The sequence below is a fragment of the Palaemon carinicauda genome, chromosome 11 (genome assembly GCF_036898095.1).
Source record: "Palaemon carinicauda isolate YSFRI2023 chromosome 11, ASM3689809v2, whole genome shotgun sequence".
Lineage (NCBI taxonomy): Eukaryota > Metazoa > Arthropoda > Malacostraca > Decapoda > Palaemonidae > Palaemon > Palaemon carinicauda.
Genome location: NC_090735.1, coordinates 122,003,124 through 122,019,952, shown reverse-complemented (window position 1 = coordinate 122,019,952; position 16,829 = coordinate 122,003,124). Strand labels below are relative to the sequence as shown.

The window sequence follows — 16,829 nt, the reverse complement described above, 5'->3', positions numbered from 1 at the left end:
CCCTCCTTAGACTTTAGGAAAGTCCTTGCCCTGTTTAAGGAGTTGTATCCGGAGCAGTTTGTGTCTGCAGCTCCACGTTCACCTCCCTCTGAGTTCGCTTTAGGCATGCAGTCAGCAGCTCCTGCCTTTACGAAGCTCGTACTCGCTCGCTCGTCCAAGAGAGCTTTAAGGGTACTGGGAGAGTGGCTGCAGGCCAAGAAGCAACTTGGGAAGACAACCTTCTTGTTTCCCCCGGCCAAGCTTGCTTCCAGATTTAGCGTTTGGTATGCCACAGGAGAGGTTCTAGGCTTGGGAGTTCCTGCCTCTGCCCAGGGCGACTTCTCAAGTCTGGTAGACTCTCCCCGCAGACTGGCTATGAGACGGTCCAAGATTTGCTGGACTTCTTCGGACATGGACCATCTTTTGAAGGGAGTTTTCCGTGCGTTTGAGATCTTCAACTTCCTGGACTGGTGTTTGGGAGCGTTGAGCAGAAAGACCTCCCCTTCGGATAAGGACTCTGCCATGCTCATCATGTCCTGCATGGACAAAGCCATTCGGGATGGGTCTGGCGAGCTTGCGGCTTCTTTCGTGTCTGGAGTTCTTAAGAAGCGAGATCACCTTTGCTCCTTCTTGTCGGCGGGAGTCACACCATGTCAGAAGTCAGAGCTGATGTTTGCTCCGCTATCCAAGTGTCTCTTTCCTGAAGAGCTGATCAAGGGGATTGCCGCCTCGTTGATCCAGAAAGACACCCATGACCTGGTGGCGTCATCCGCACGTAAAGTCACAGCTTTACCTTCCGTGCCTAGACCTAGGATGGACACACCAGCGTCTAGGTTCATTCCGCCCTTTCGTGGCAGAACCTCCAGCAGAGGAGGTACCCGTGCCGATAGTCAACGTGGCAAAAAGAAGAAGGGTTCCAAGTCCTCAAAAGGCAGAGTCTGACTGCCATCTTCTCCAGACAGCAGTGGGAGCCAGGCTCAAGAACTACTGGCAGGCCTGGGAGAACAGGGGCGCAGACGCACAGTCTGTGAAGTTACTCAGAGAGGGGTACAGGATTCCATTCTTGCGCAAGCCCCCTCTAGCATCAACTCCCATCGACCTCTCTCCCAGGTACAGAGAGGAGGACAAGAGGCTAGCTTTACAGCAAGAGGTCTCTCTCTTGCTACAAAAGGGAGCGGTAGTCATAGTCCGGGACCATCAATCCCCGGGCTTCTACAACCGTCTCTTCTTAGTAGCGAAGAAGACAGGAGGGTGGAGACCGGTGCTAGACGTCAGTGCTCTAAATGTCTTTGTCACCAAGCAGACGTTCACCATGGAGACGACGAAGTCGGTGCTAGCATCGGTCAGGAAGGAAGACTGGATGGTCTCGTTAGACCTAAAGGACGCGTACTTTCACGTCCCCATCCACCCAGATTCCCAACCTTTCCTAAGGTTCGTCTTTGGGAAGGTGGTTTACCAGTTCCAAGCCCTGTGCTTTGGCCTAAGCACGGCACCTCTAGTGTTTACCAAACTGATGAGGAATATTGACAAATTCCTGCATTTAGCAGACATCAGAGCCTCCCTCTATTTGGACGACTGGCTTTTAAGGGCTGCGTCAAGTCGTCGCTGTCTGGAGAATCTCAAATGGACTATGGATCTGACCAAGGAATTGGGTCTCCTGGTCAATATAGAAAAGTCCCAACTCGTCCCATCCCAAACTATGGTCTATCTAGGTATGGAGATTCAGAGTCAAGCTTTTCGGGCTTTTCCGTCGGCCCCCAGAATCAGTCAAGCCCAAGAACGCATCCAGAGCATGCTGAAAAGGAACCGATGTTCAGTCAGACAGTGGATGAGTCTAATAGGGACGCTTTCATCGCTGGACCAGTTCATCGCGTTAGGGAGACTCCACCTCCGACCCCTTCAGTATCACCTAGCTGCTCACTGGAGAAAGGACATGACGCTAGAAGCGGTCTCAGTTCCTATCTCCGAGAAGATGAAGTCTGCACTGACTTGGTGGAAGAACAACATTCTTCTCAGGGTAGGTCTACCACTGGCTGTTCAGACCCCCGACCACCTTCTCTTCTCGGACGCATCGGACACGGGCTGGGGTGCGACACTGGACGGTCGGGAATGCTCGGGCACGTGGAATCCGGATCAAAGAGAACTACACATCAACTGCAAGGAGCTACTGGCAGTTCATCTGGCCTTGAGAAGCTTCAAGTCCCTCCTTCTAGGCAAGGTGGTGGAGGTGAACTCCGACAACACTACAGCCTTGGCGTACATCTCCAAGCAAGGAGGGACTCATTCGATGACGTTGTTCGAGATCGCAAGGGACCTCCTCACCTGGTCAAGAGATCGAAACATATCGCTTGTAACGAGGTTCATTCAAGGCGACATGAATGTCATGGCAGACCGCCTCAGCCGGAAGGGTCAGATCATCCCTACAGAATGGACCCTTCACAAGAATGTTTGCAACAGACTATGGACCCTGTGGGGTCAGCCCACCATAGATCTGTTCGCTACCTCGATGACCAAGAGGCTCCCAAATTATTGCTCACCGATTCCGGACCCAGCAGCAGTTCACGTAGATGCCTTTCTTCTGGATTGGTCCCATCTAGACCTTTATGCGTTCCCCCCGTTCAAGATTGTCAACAAGGTACTGCAGAAGTTCGCCTCTCACGAAGGGACAAGGTTGACGTTGGTTGCTCCCCTCTGGCCCGCGAGAGAATGGTTCACCGAGGTACTGCAATGGCTAGTAGACGTTCCCAGGACTCTTCCTCTAAGAGTGGACCTTCTGCGTCAGCCGCACGTAAAGAAGGTACACCCAAGCCTCCACGCTCTTCGTCTGACTGCCTTCAGACTATCGAAAGACTCTCAAGAGCTAGAGGCTTTTCGAAGGAGGCAGCCAGAGCGATTGCCAGAGCAAGGAGGACATCCACTCTCAAGGTCTACCAGTCAAAATGGGAAGTCTTCCGAAGCTGGTGCAAGGCGAATTCAGTATCCTCAACCAGTACCTCTGTAACGCAGATAGCTGACTTCCTTTTACACCTAAGGAAGGTAAGATCCCTATCAGCTCCTACGATCAAAGGTTACAGAAGCATGTTGGCAGCAGTCTTCCGCCACAGAGGCTTAGATCTTTCCAACAACAAAGATCTACAGGACCTCCTTAAGTCTTTTGAGACCTCAAAGGAGCGTCGGTTAGCCACACCAGGTTGGAACTTAGACGTGGTTTTAAGGTTCCTGATGTCAGCAAGGTTCGAACCGCTTCAATCAGCCTCTTTTAAAGATCTCACTTTGAAGACTCTTTTCCTCGTTTGCTTAGCAACAGCTAAAAGAGTCAGTGAGATACACGCCTTCAGCAGGAACATAGGATTTACATCTGAAACGGCTACATGTTCCTTACAGCTTGGTTTTTTAGCTAAAAACGAACTCCCTTCTCGTCCTTGGCCCAAATCGTTTGAGATTCCAAGTCTGTCCAGTTTGGTTGGAAACGAACAAGAGAGAGTACTATGCCCAGTAAGAGCTCTTAAGTACTATTTAAGACGTACGAAGCCATTACGAGGACAATCAGAAGCTTTATGGTGTTCTATTAAGAAACCTGCTTTACCGATGTCGAAGAACGCAGTTTCTTATTACATCAGACTTTTGATTAGAGAAGCCCATTCTCATCTGAATGAGGAGGACCATGCTTTGCTGAAGGTAAGGACACATGAAGTTAGAGCTGTCGCTACTTCAGTGGCCTTCAAACAAAACAGATCTCTGCAGAGTGTAATGGATGCAACCTATTGGAGAAGCAAGTCAGTGTTCGCATCATTTTACCTTAAAGATGTCCAGTCTCTTTACGAGAACTGCTACACCCTGGGACCATTCGTAGCAGCGAGTGCAGTAGTAGGTGAGGGCTCAACCACTACATTCCCATAATCCCATAACCTTTTTTAATCTTTCTCTTGAAATGCTTTTTATTGTTGTTTTTGGGTTGTACGGAAGGCTAAGAAGCCTTTCGCATCCTGGTTGATTTGGCGGGTGGTCAAATTCTTTCTTGAGAAGCGCCTAGATTAGAGGTTGTGATGAGGTCCTTTAGTATGGGTTGCAGCCCTTCATACTTCAGCACCTAGGAGTCGCTCAGCATCCTAAGAGGATCGCGAGGCTCAGTAAGGAAGACGTACTTAAAAAGGCAGAGTAATGGTTCAAGTCGACTTCCTTACCAGGTACTTATTAATTTTGTTTGTTATTTTGAATAACTGCTAAAATGAAATACGGGATACTTAGCTTCTATTGTTAACATGTATGCTGGTCTCCACCCACCCCCCTGGGTGTGAATCAGCTATATGATCACCGGGTAAGATTAATATTGAAAAATATTATTTTCATTAGTAAAATAAATTTTTGAATATACTTACCCGGTGATCATGAATTAAAGGACCCACCCTTCCTCCCCATAGAGACCCAGTGGACCGAGGAGAAAATTGGTTCTTTGTTGACAAGAAGTACTTGAGTACCTACTCGACAGATGGCGCTGTTGTTATACACCCCCACCTGTATAGCGATCGCTGGCGTATCCCGCCTGTAGGTTTTTTCTGTCGGGCAGCAGAGCTGCAGCTACATGATCACCGGGTAAGTATATTCAAAAATTTATTTTACTAATGAAAATAACATTTTTTTTTTTATTTTTATTTATTTATTTATTTTATTTATTTTTTTTTATTTTTTTTTTTTTTTTGACACAATCCATAATTCTTTAAAACGTCGACCCACGATGGCCCTTCAAAGCAGATTACTCAGTGATGAAGGTTCTATAAGCAAGGGTGTGAATGCTCCAGGAGACTTTCACAACCTCCTGCAAGACGTGACCCTTATTGGACAAGTAGCTGAAGGTTGAGGGCATTGTTGCCTGGTTTTAGTCTGCATGAATGAAAAGGAATGACTGGATCTTTTTCTTTTCTTCATCCTCCCCTCTCATGAGGAAAGCAGCAGCCTGGGTCCTCTGCACAAGCTGACCTCAACCACTGCGGGTAAAGCACACTCCCTTGTGTACCTAGTATTGTGTCAATACTGTTGTGTCCCCATTCCCTGGCGAAGTGGTATTGGGAAAGTCTTGGTCCAACAGTTTTCCCTTCAAAGTCTGAATAACTTACACCTTGACAGTCGCTGCTTATCTCAACACACAGCTTACATAGGCAAGTGTAGGAACTACTTATATTTGGTACCAACATATTCGATACAAGGAGCCCCCATGTAAAGCCAAAAAGCCGGATTGGCAGGGACGTCCACCCTCCTAATTGGTGAGTCACAACTAATAAATAGCGTAGGTATGAATTCCACTTACGGAACAAATGATAAATTCGTAGATGATTTGTATTTTTCTTAACGATACAAACCTTTAGCTGTTTATACAAACTTACTTGCCGACCCTATCGCCCTTGAAGTCTTACCTCCAAGCTAAGTGAGCTAAATCACAGGTGTGTGAGTGGTAGCAATCTACCCCCCCGCTAACTAGCGGGATGGGTAGTTAACCCTCACTAACATTTTAATGGCTCATCCTTTCAGTTTCACAGAAAGAAATCATCATCATCATCATCATCATCATCATCATCATTTCAGCCTTCAAAAGTCCTTTGTTGGATGTAGGCCTTCCCCTGGTTCCTCCACAGATTTCTATTGCAAGCTATTCTGTGCCACTGTTGCTTATGTTGGTCTAAGTCATCTCGCCAGCGGGTTTTTTGTCTTCCTCGGTTTCTTCTGTATCCTCGGGGTGTCCAGAAGGTTGTTCGTGATGTCCATCGGTTGTCTGTCATCCTGGCAATGTGCCCCGCCCAGTTCCATTTGAGCTTGCTAATGGTTTCAAGGATATCTATTACTTTAGTTTTTTGACGTATCCCCTAATAAATAGCTAAAGGTTTGTATCGTTTGGAAAAATACAAATTATCTACTGATTTGTCATGTATGCAGCCCACTCTTCACTTGACTATAGTGCCACCTGGCCGTATATACCATTGAATAAGAAGAATTACTGTTGCAGCATCTCTGTGGAGTTTCGATTAGTGGCACTGCAGAAAAGTGTGTGAACAAGTAGCATATGTCACAGTGGTTTTTATCTATTGGCGCACAAACCAGAAATGCACCACCCTGGAGCTTGTGATCCATTGTCGTGTGATCAGCCTTTTATTCTCCACCAGGAGTAGACTCTTGCACCTGTGAAAGCACATTATTATTATTATTATTATTATTATTATTATTAAATGCTAAGCTACAACCCTAGTTTGAAAAGCAGGATGCTATAAGCCCAGGGGCCCCAACAGGGAAAATAGCCATGTGAGGAAAGGAAATAAGGAAAAATAATATATTTTAGGAATAGTAACAATATTCAAATAAATATTTCCTATTTAAACAATAAAAACTTTAAGAGAACAAGAGGAAGAGGAACTAGATAGAAAAGTGCCTGAGTGTACCCTCAAGCAAGAGAATTCTAACCCAAGGCAGTGTAAGACCATGGTACAGAGGCTATGGCACTACCCAAGACTAGAGAACAATGGTTTGATTTTGGAGTGTCCTTCTCCTAGAAGAGCTGCTTACCATAGCTAAAGAGTCTCTTCTACCCTAACCAAGAGGAAAGTAGCCACTGAACAATTATAGTGCAGTAGTTAACCCCTAGGAGAAAACGACGTATTGATGATAAGCCTCCCAGAAGAGTATAGACGCACTTCTCCATCATGCGCACATCCGGTCCCTTTCCTCACACCATTGAAAGATCCTGGATGTGCAAGCAAGAGGCACCCATCAGAACTTCATATCTTCACTTAGCAGTTAGGGGAGGACAGTTTTAAGTGTATGAGGGACACAGCTCACCCTACATGCTCTAGGGCAAGGGCACAGATGCTATTATCCCCACTGAAAGCACCAAGGTCCAGGGGAAAGTACACACACACTCCCATTAAAAAAGTTTATCGCTCAGATAAGCAGATTACGCCAGACAGAGTGGCACATAAGGGGGTGTCCAGTAATCCTTGTAATCCCATTCTTCTAATACCTACATAATTCTGTTGAATTATTAATATTGTTTTAATGTTTTTAGTTTTCTTAAAATATTTCATCTTAATTTTATATTATTATTATTATTATTATTATTATTATTATTACTACTATTACTATCCAAGCTACAACCCTAGTTGGAGAAGCAAGATGCTATAAGCCCAGGGGCTCCAACAGGGAAAAATAGCCCAGTGAGGAAAGGAAATAAGGAAATAAATAAATGAAGAGAACAAATTAACAATAAATCCTTCTAAAATAAGTAACAACGTCAAAACAGACATGTCATATATAAACTATTAACAATATCAAAAACAAATATGTCATAAATAAACTATAAAAAGACTCATGTCCGCCTGGTCAACACAAAAGCATTTGCTCCAACTTTGAACTTTTGAAGTTCTACTGATTCAACCACCCGATTAGGAAGATCATTCCACAACTTGGTAACAGCTGGAATATTACTTCTATGTTGTTTTTAACACTTCTAGAAGGCTAAAATTACTGGCTTACAGTACCAAATGCACTCATTGCACAGTCTTCACGATGTTTACAACGACCCCGAACCTCTTGGAAGAGGCACCAAGATCGGTAATTGCTAATCCACATCTCCACCCCTTCATTTTAGAGGCAAAAAGGTGAGGGATAGGAAAGCCACGTGTATGTCTCCAAGAGAGACGCTTTTTCGACTTGTGGTACAACGGCCCCACCTCAATCAGTGGCTGAAAAGCAACCGAGGCTTGCCTCCTTAGGGCACTGAATCGCAGGAGCCTGTCGAGTAATGCCCTTGGAGCCGACTTTGAACGAGCCTAAGGAAGAGTAGTCATCTTTCGCTGGGATGGAAGCCATTTGTGATATCTGGGGATCTAATTGATCCTAAAAGGCTCTATATGAGTTAGTTCTTTAGGGGCTGAAAGCAGTGGAGTTTTTAGTGCACCAGTGGGCCTACCTGAGGAGAAACTGGATACTAAAATGCAGGTACGCAGGTATTGTCAAAGTCGCGAGACAAGTTGCATCCAGGAAAACCCAGTATTCTGGAGAAGTATTCCACTAAAGTGGAGGAGTAGGATAAGGCAAGTTGGGTCTCCTCCTACAGGAGACCCGCTACCTTTTAGCAGCCCCATCTTACGGCTACGGCTGCAGAACCGATGCAGTTGCAGGAGAGAGTGAGACAACGCTGTATTGGCCCTCGAACCTACAAAGGACCAGTAGAGGTGGTCCAGACCTTTTGCCGAAGACCTCCCAAAAACAGGGGAGGATGAGGCAGGATATAATGCTCCCCCTGCCTCCTACAGGCAACTACCATTAGCGCTACTGCCAGCACCTTGTTAACCCTTTTACCCCCAAAGGACGTACTGGTACGTTTTACAAAAGCCATCCCTTTGCCCCCATGGACGTACCGGTACGTCCTTGCAAAAAAATGCTATAAAAATTTTTTTTTTCATATTTTTGATAATTTTTTGAGAAAATTCAGGCATTTTCCAAGAGAATGAGACCAACCTGACCTCTCTATGACAAAAATTAAGGCTGTTAGAGCAATTTGAAAAAAAACATAATGCAAAATGTGCTGGGAAAAAAATAACCCCCTGGGGGTTAAGGGTTGGAAATTTCCAAATAGCCTGGGGGTAAAAGGGTTAATTTCTGCAACAGGCGTTTCCAGCTTTCGCCGAAATCATACCCAATACTAAAGGACTTGGTTTTGTATAGCTAGGAAAAATACTAATTAATTTTAGAATTTGTGATATTAAATGTGTAGAATGCATAATATTTTCAACCTTGGAGTCAGAGGACATATGGTACACTGAAGTTATCTGAATAATTTAGAATTTTGTGTTTTTGTATGTATCAAGAGTAAAATATAACCATAACACAAAAAAACGTTAAAATCCTTGTGACAATTATTGTGTTTTAAAGAATTGTGGGAATAAATTTTGACATGAATTTAAAACCACCTGTGACATCCACAAAGTTTTTCTTTTACTATATTTTGACATATATATCTGGTAGAGACATCATGGCTATAATTTGTCCACTTTGATATGGTTACTCATAACAGTATTTTGTTCTTTGTGATCTCATTATCATTCAGTAATAAATATTTTTCCTGTATAAACAGCTAGTATGTTAATTACAATACAATATACAGTATTGTAAATTGTACTTCATCTATTAGTTTTGATTTATGCATTAAAGTTTTACTTATATACTTTTCATTCTTTAGGGAGGCACCGACTATCATCACACAATCGGGCCGGATGTTCGTGTCGTAATCAAGACCAACACGATGGCTTCATCCCCCAGTCAGTTTTCTGGCATTCCTCAATCCTGACTTCGTCGTACCATCTTCCTATACTCTAAATGAGGTTAGAATGTGAGTCACAATATTGTATTTCAATGTTACTCTTTTGAAATATTTTATTTTCCCCTGTTTCCTTTCCTTACTGAGCTATTTTCCCTGTTGGAGCCCCTGGGATTATAGCATTTTGCTTTTCCAACTAAGGTTGTAGCTTAGCAAGTAATAATGATAATACTGGATTGATGACAAAAGGCCAAAAACTATCATAAGAACCTTTATTGATGGGTGGGTCACATTTTTGGAGCACCATGTAAAGTACTTTCTGATAATGGTGAAAGAGTTCCAGAATGATAAAATGAGAAGAATGACAAATGTGGAATCTAAAATTGTTGGCAGCAACAGCAGAATTGCCATGGAGCAATGGATTGTTCGAGAAAACAGTTGGGATCCTAAAAAGAAGTCCGAGGAAGATGTGAGTTGGCCAATAGCTTTGAGGTGGGTGGTATGGGCAAGAAACTGTTTAGTAAATAATGTAGGACTTTTGCCTAATCAGTTAGTTTTTGTGGTAGAAATCCTGCCCTGCCAAACTTAGTAGGGGAAGAGACTTCAAATCCAGCTAGTTTAGAGACAAGTGCAGGAGAAGGGGTAGTAAGGGGTACCAAACTTAGTAGGGGAAGAGACTTCAAATCCAGCTAGTTTAGAGATAAGTGCAGGTGAAGGGGTAGTAAGGGGTACCAAACTTAGTAGGGGAAGAGACTTCAAATCCAGCTAGTTTAGAGATAAGTGCAGGAGAAGGGGTAGTAAGGGGTACCAAACTTAGTAGGGGAAGAGACTTCAAATCCAGCTAGTTGAGAGATAAGTGCAGGAGAAGGGGTAGTAAGGGGTACCAAACTTAGTAGGGAAAGAAACTTCAAATCCAGCTAGTTGAGAGATAAGTGCAGGAGAAGGGGTAGTAAGGGGTACCAAACTTAGTAGGGGAAGAGACTTCAAATCCAGCTAGTTTAGAGATAAGTGCAGGAGAAGGGGTAGTAAGGGGTGCCAAACTTAGTAGGGGAAGAGACTTAAAATCCAGCTAGTTTAGAGATAAGTGCAGGAGAAGGGGTAGTAAGGGGTACCAAACTTAGTAGGGGAAGAGACTTCAAATCCAGCTAGTTTAGAGATAAGTGCAGGAGAAGGGGTAGTAAGGGGTACCAAACTTAGTAGGGGAAGAGACTTCAAATTCAGCTAGTTTAGAGATAAGTGCAGGAGAAGGGGTAGTAAGGGGTACCAAACTTAGTAGGGGAAGAGACTTCAAATCCAGCTAGTTTAGAGATAAGTGCAGGAGAAGTGGTAGTAAGGGGTACATTAAATGCAGTACACAAGGCTAGACAGGCTTTCATCAAAAATGAGTCTTGCAGCAAACTAAGAATTGCTTTAACCCTTTTACCCCCAAAGGACGTACTGGTACGTTTCACAAAACCCATCCCTTTACCCCCATGGACGTACTGGTACGCCCTTGCAAAAAAAATGCTATAATTTTTTTTTCTTTATATATTTTTGATAATTTTTTAAGAAAATTCAGGCATTTTCCAAGAGATTGAGACCAACCTGACCTCTCTACAACAAAAATTAAGGCTGTTAGAGCAATTTAAAAAAAAATATAATGCAAAATGTGCTGGGAAAAAAATAACCCCCTGGGGATTAAGGGTTGGAAATTTCCAAAGAGCCTGGGGGTAAAAGGGTTAAATAGAAACGTAAGAGAACATAAACTTGTGGAGGTAGTTGTTGGAGATGAAGAGTTTTATAATAGAGAGGATGAAAGAGAATGGAGAGGGCCTGCTGAGGTAGTAGGAGTGTCAGGTTAGACAGTCATAGTAAAACATGGTAGTTCATTGAGAGAGATGTTTAGGATACACATTACAAGAGCTCGGGTAAAGTAACAGAAAAAGAAGGATTGTCAGAGGGTAATGGAAATAGGGACAACCATATGAACGATGTAACATACATGAGACAGAAGTGATTATCGGGAATAAGAGGGTAGAGAATAGAGAGAGATGATGAAAAAGTGGAGGAAGACTTGACAGAAGAATGACCTAAGTTGAGAAAATGGAACAGGGTTAGAGCAGTAATTAAGGACACCCTTCAGATAGAAGAAAGGTCAGTTTTAAGTTTGGCTGGTAAAAGATCTAGTAAATACTCGAGAGGTGCATACAATGTACAGGATTCTTCTACTGGTGGCAAAGAGTGATAATCCTGACAGATTACAGGAATATTGAAAAAATTGGGTAGGAAGGAGAGGTTTTGTTAGGTTTTGAGAATAAGCAGGTGTTAGAGGCTAAGGAAAAGGAATTACAGAGTTGCAGAGAAAACAATGTATATGAAGTGGAGGGTACTGTGCAAAAAGCTATATCCAGAAGGTGGATATTCACTGAGAAGTTTAAAAGGGGTGAAAAGATATGTAAGGCCAGGTTGGTTGCTAAACACTTAGAAGAAGAAATGCCGAACTGGGAAAAAGATGCTCCTACAAAAAAAGATAAAATGAATTGTTATACGTTAGATGTGAAAACAGCATATTTGCAGGGTGATCGAATACAGAGGAAAGTATATTTGAAACCACCAGTTGAAGGTTCATGGAAAAGACAATTGGAAGGCTAAGAGAGAAATTTAAAGTGGGTGAACAAGAAAGTAAAAGTTTCAAGGACATAAGAGTAATGGAAGAGCAGAATGAAAGGAGGACAAATATCAATTAATGGAAAAATGTCAACTCTGTGAAGGAACCAGAAGCTAGACAATATACTGGTAACAGAATACCAAGTCAGAAGGAACTAACAGTATAGGTCCGTGGTTGGACAGCTTAATTGGACATCTTTGCATACAATTCCTGAAATATCTTATAACGTGAGTGAATTACGTAAGGCATAAGTAAATAGGCAATATTGGGATTAGTGAAGAAACAGGGATTAGTGAAGAAACTAGTAGTTAACCCTTTTACCCCCAAAGGACGTACTGGTACGTTTCACAAAAACCATCCCTTTACCCCCATGAACGTACCGGTACGTCCTTGCAAAAAATGCTTTAAAAATTTGTTTTTCTTCATATTTTTGATAATTTTTTGAGAAAATTCAGGCATTTTCCAAGAGAATGAGACCAACCTGACCTCTCTATGACAAAAATTAAGGCTGTTAGAGCAATTTAAAAAATATATAATCCAAAATGTGCTGGGGGTTAAGGGTTGGAAATTTCCAAATAGCCTGGGGGTAAAAGGGTTAACATGATGTCACAGTGACGTCAGGTCACGTGTTGTTGTTAGTGAAGGTGATTGTCGGAGAAGTGGTCATCTGATTGGATTCATTATGTTTGATCTATATTGGTGGTGGGCACGCTCTCTTGTCTGTATTGGTTCATATGTATCTAGTGATGGAATTGCTTTTGTCTTGACAAGCTGACATCAGATAAAGAAGGTACATACATACTGTACATACATATACCAAGGCACTTCCCCCAATTTTGGGTGTTAGCCGACATCAACAAATGAAACAAAACAAAAAGGGGACCTCTACTCTCTACGTTCCTCCAGCCTAACAAGGGACTCAACCGAGTTCAGCTGGTACTGCTAGGGTGACACAGCCCACCCTCCCACATTATCCACCACAGATGAAGCTTCATAATGCTGAATCCCCTACTGCTGCTACCTCCGCGGTCATCAAGGCATCGGAGGCAGCAGCAGGTAAATATGGAAAAAAATAGTAAATTTATCATAAGCAAGGGAAAAATGAGCCGTAATCAGAGAAAGGGATCCAATGTAGTACTGTCTGGCCATTCAAAAGACCCAATAACACCAGCGGTATTATCTCAACGGGAAGCTGGAGCCCTGGCCAAGCGGTCCCTTTTTTTTTTTTTAGGATTGGTTGAATCCTTTTCCAGTTAGTGCTATATCGATTCCCTACTTCAAAAGGCTGATGATTTATTTTATATTCATTGTTCATTACTTCTCATATAGTTTATTTCCATATTTACTTTACTTATTGGGCTATTTTTCCTTGTTGGAGCCCGTGGACTTATCGCTTCCTGCTTTTTCAACCAGGCTTGTAGCTTAGCTAGTAATAATACTCTAGTGCTATAGTATGGTATTGTTCTGTCGTATATCCAAACTAATAAATATACTAGCTGTAATGGCACCACCAGCCACCCGTTGAGATACTACCGCTAGAGAGTTATGGGGTCCTTTGACTGGCCAGACAGTACTACAATGGATCCTTTTCTCTGGTTACGGTTCTTTCCCTTTGCCTACACATACACCGAATAGTCTGGCCTATTCTTTTCAGATTCTCCTCTATCCTCATACACCTGACAACACTTGAGATTACCAAACAATTCTTCTTCACCCAAAGGGTTAGCTACTGCACTGCAATTGTCCAGTGGTTACTTTCCTCTTGGTAAGGGTAGAAGAGAGACTTTTAGCTTTGGTAAGCAGCTCTTCTAGTAGGACACTCGAAATTCAAACTATTGTTCTCTAGTCTTGGGTAGTGCCATAGCTTCTGTACCATGGTCTTCCACTGTCTTGGGTTAGAGTTCTCTTGCTTGGGGTTACACTCAGGCACACTATTCTGTCTTATCTCTCTTCGTCCTGTGTTGTTAAAGTATTTTTAGTTTATATAGGAAATATTTATTTCAATGTTACTGTTTTTAAAATATTTAATTTTTCATAGTTTCCTTTCCTTACTGGGCTATTTTCCTTGTTGGGGCCCCTGGGCTTATAGTATCTTGCTTTTCCAACTAGGGTTGTAGCTTAGCAATTAATAGTAATAATATATTTTGGTTTTATCCCTTTGTGAGTGGAGATACCTTAACGTGGTGAAAGGGTTTGCGTGTTGCCACGATCAGCAAGGCTGTATTAGTCAGGGCCTGCCATAGTAGGTTGGTTTGCTGTGAGCGTTCAGACGAAAATCTCCCAGTACCGATCTGCACTGGCCAGCGTTGTGATGAAAACTGGCCGATCGCCAGACGTGAATTGATGTCTTGAGGCCTATGTCCGGTATTGGACGAGAAATGGATGCATTTCTTGTTCGTTGTATTGTTTTTATCTCTTTAAAGTTTTGCATCTGCTGCATCAAAGCAAACTGTTCATGGAAGCATAAGCGTCAGTTTTGGTGGCGACTTTGCCGGTACTAATATGCGAGGAGGATTTTGTTGATCTTTGTCTTCGAGCTCATTAAATCATTCGATAAAATCTCTGATAATCCCACTTGGAACTGTTCATTAATATCTACTCTCTACCTACTTGAAAAATCGCACAAGGTAAGAGAGAGCGCGGCGAGATGATGATCACGTCGCGACCAGAAACTTACTGAGGAGTCGCCGACCTGAGCTAGCACGCTTCCCGACCCCGGGTCGCCTCAGGGCACATATCACACCGCCTGAGGTTGACCCCTTAGAAAACGGAAAGAGGGTAAACTAAACAAAAAGCTGGTCGGTTAGCTAGAGTTACCAGTAACTCCTAAGAAGGTAGTTCTAGGTAAGTATGATAAGAAAAATACAAATTACTTAAAATTTGTGATTTTAGTTTGTTTTCTGTTGTAGGAGGAAAATTTAACCTCCTTAGATGGTTGTTTTGAAGGTATAGCCATAATACCTTATTACATGTCGTTAACTTATTCTAAGAGATGAGACCAGCGCTGTGACTTGTTCCATACAACCTACCTTCATTTTATGAAAACCAGTTTACCTACCAATTTTTTTTTAGTCATTACTTCTACCCGTTTTTTCAGTTAATATGCTGTTCCCATTCCCTTACTTCCTTTCCTCACTGGGCTACTTTCCTAGTTAGAGCTCTTATGCTTGTAGCATTCTGCTTTTCAAACTATGGTTGTAGCTTGGCTAGTAATAATTATAATAAGCTTCCATGTAAAATACAGTACTTCATTGTTGTACTATAGAAACCCACATAAGGTGTAAAACGGTATAAAATGGAATGTGTTTTTGTATATAATACTTGAAGAAAAGGGATGTGCAATCGAAACTTTTTATATGGAATTGATTTAAATGGGTGATACAGTACTTAATTTATGATCCCGTGAGGCAGGAATTTTCCAAGTGCATCCCATCAGGACCAAGCTGCATTCACTTTTGAAGCCATCTACTTAACTTCCTTGCTTGGCTCTTTTCTTTCATCTTCCTGTCCAATGTTTCTTGTCAATGCCTAGTGGCCTCCCTATTTGTAGTTTATGATAGTGTTTATATGTCCAGAACTCTTTCAGGTAAACAGCTTATTTGTTCTAATTTTTTGGAATTTCCTTTGGTATAATTTGGTATCCTTGGGTTCAGTTGTCTGGTCTTGGTGTTGCTTTTTTAGTAGTTTTAAATCCCTTCCTTTTTGCATCAAGAAGTAATTGTCTTGACACTTTTACCCCCAAAGGACGTACTGGTACGTTTCACAAAACCCATCCCTTTACCCCCGTGGACGTACTGGTACATCCTTGCAAAAAAATGCTATAAAAATTTTATTTTTCATATTTTTGATAATATTTCTGAAAAAAATTCAGGCATTTTCCAAGAGAATGAGACCAACCTCACCTCTCTATGACAAAAATTAAGGCTGTTAGAGCAATTTAAAAAAAAATATACTGCAAAATGTGCTGGGAAAAAAATAACCCCTTGGGGGTTAAGGGTTGGAAATTTCCAAAGAGCCTGGGGGTAAAAGGGTTAAGATATGTTGTACAGCATGCAGGCATTTCCTGTAGGTTGCATGACGGCACCAGATGGGGTCTCGTATAATTGTCCTATTGCATTTTATTTCTTTTTCATAAAGATGCTAAATTCTGTTATGTTTCCTTGATATTCATTACTAATAACATGTCCTCCATCTTGTGTTTCCTCTGTTTTGAGTCTTCAAGTGGCAAAGCATTTGTTGCTGCTGTATGATGACATCTTTTTATGCGTTGTTTTAAATTTTGGGAAATTTTAGATGTGTGATTGGGAAAGAAATGTTAACTAGACTGGAGTGTGTCTCCCTAGTGTAATACTGTATTTTTGGGTCTGTATTTGAAGTAAATCCCAATCCAACTGCACTGGCCTCACTCATCATCATCATCATCTCCTCCTACGCCCATTGACGCAAAGGGCCTCGGTTAGATCTCGCCAAACGTCTCTATCTTGAGCTTTTAATTCAATACTACTCAATTCATCATCTCCTACTTTGCGCTTCATAGTCCTCAGCCATGTAGCCTGGGTCTTCCAACTCTTCTGATGCCTTGTGAAGCCAAGCTGAACATTTGGTGAACTAATCTCTCTTGGGGAGGGCGATAAGTGCACCACTAGCCTTACTAACATTTGAAAATATCAGTTTCTACTTTTGTTTTTGTGAAACATGTAAAACAATGGCAATATTTTATAGTTTATAGGAGTTTTTTTTTTACTCTTGAATACATGCCTCATTTAAGAACCATCTTGGCATTGCAAGTCGGGTATTTTGAATCATTCTGTGAATGCACTCGCTGTCACAACCCATAGCACTAATTTGCTTTTAGTTTTTTTATAATACTCATTAGTCATCATTATATCTTATTGTGCC

At 42.2% G+C, this 16,829-nt stretch overlaps 2 long non-coding RNA genes across 3 annotated transcripts in view; one reads left to right on the top strand and one right to left on the bottom strand.

Moving 5' to 3' along the window:
- LOC137650154 (uncharacterized) overlaps positions 1-16,829 on the bottom strand; it is a 370,336-nt gene that overhangs the window by 327,720 nt on the left and 25,787 nt on the right. The gene's annotated exons all lie outside the window — the stretch shown is intronic.
- LOC137650152 (uncharacterized) overlaps positions 1-16,829 on the top strand; it is a 407,979-nt gene that overhangs the window by 378,855 nt on the left and 12,295 nt on the right. For both annotated transcript variants that reach the window (XR_011045931.1, XR_011045930.1), the window contains one exon: positions 9,206-9,355. This is a non-coding gene — a long non-coding RNA (uncharacterized lncRNA). The remainder of the gene's footprint in view (positions 1-9,205; positions 9,356-16,829) is intronic.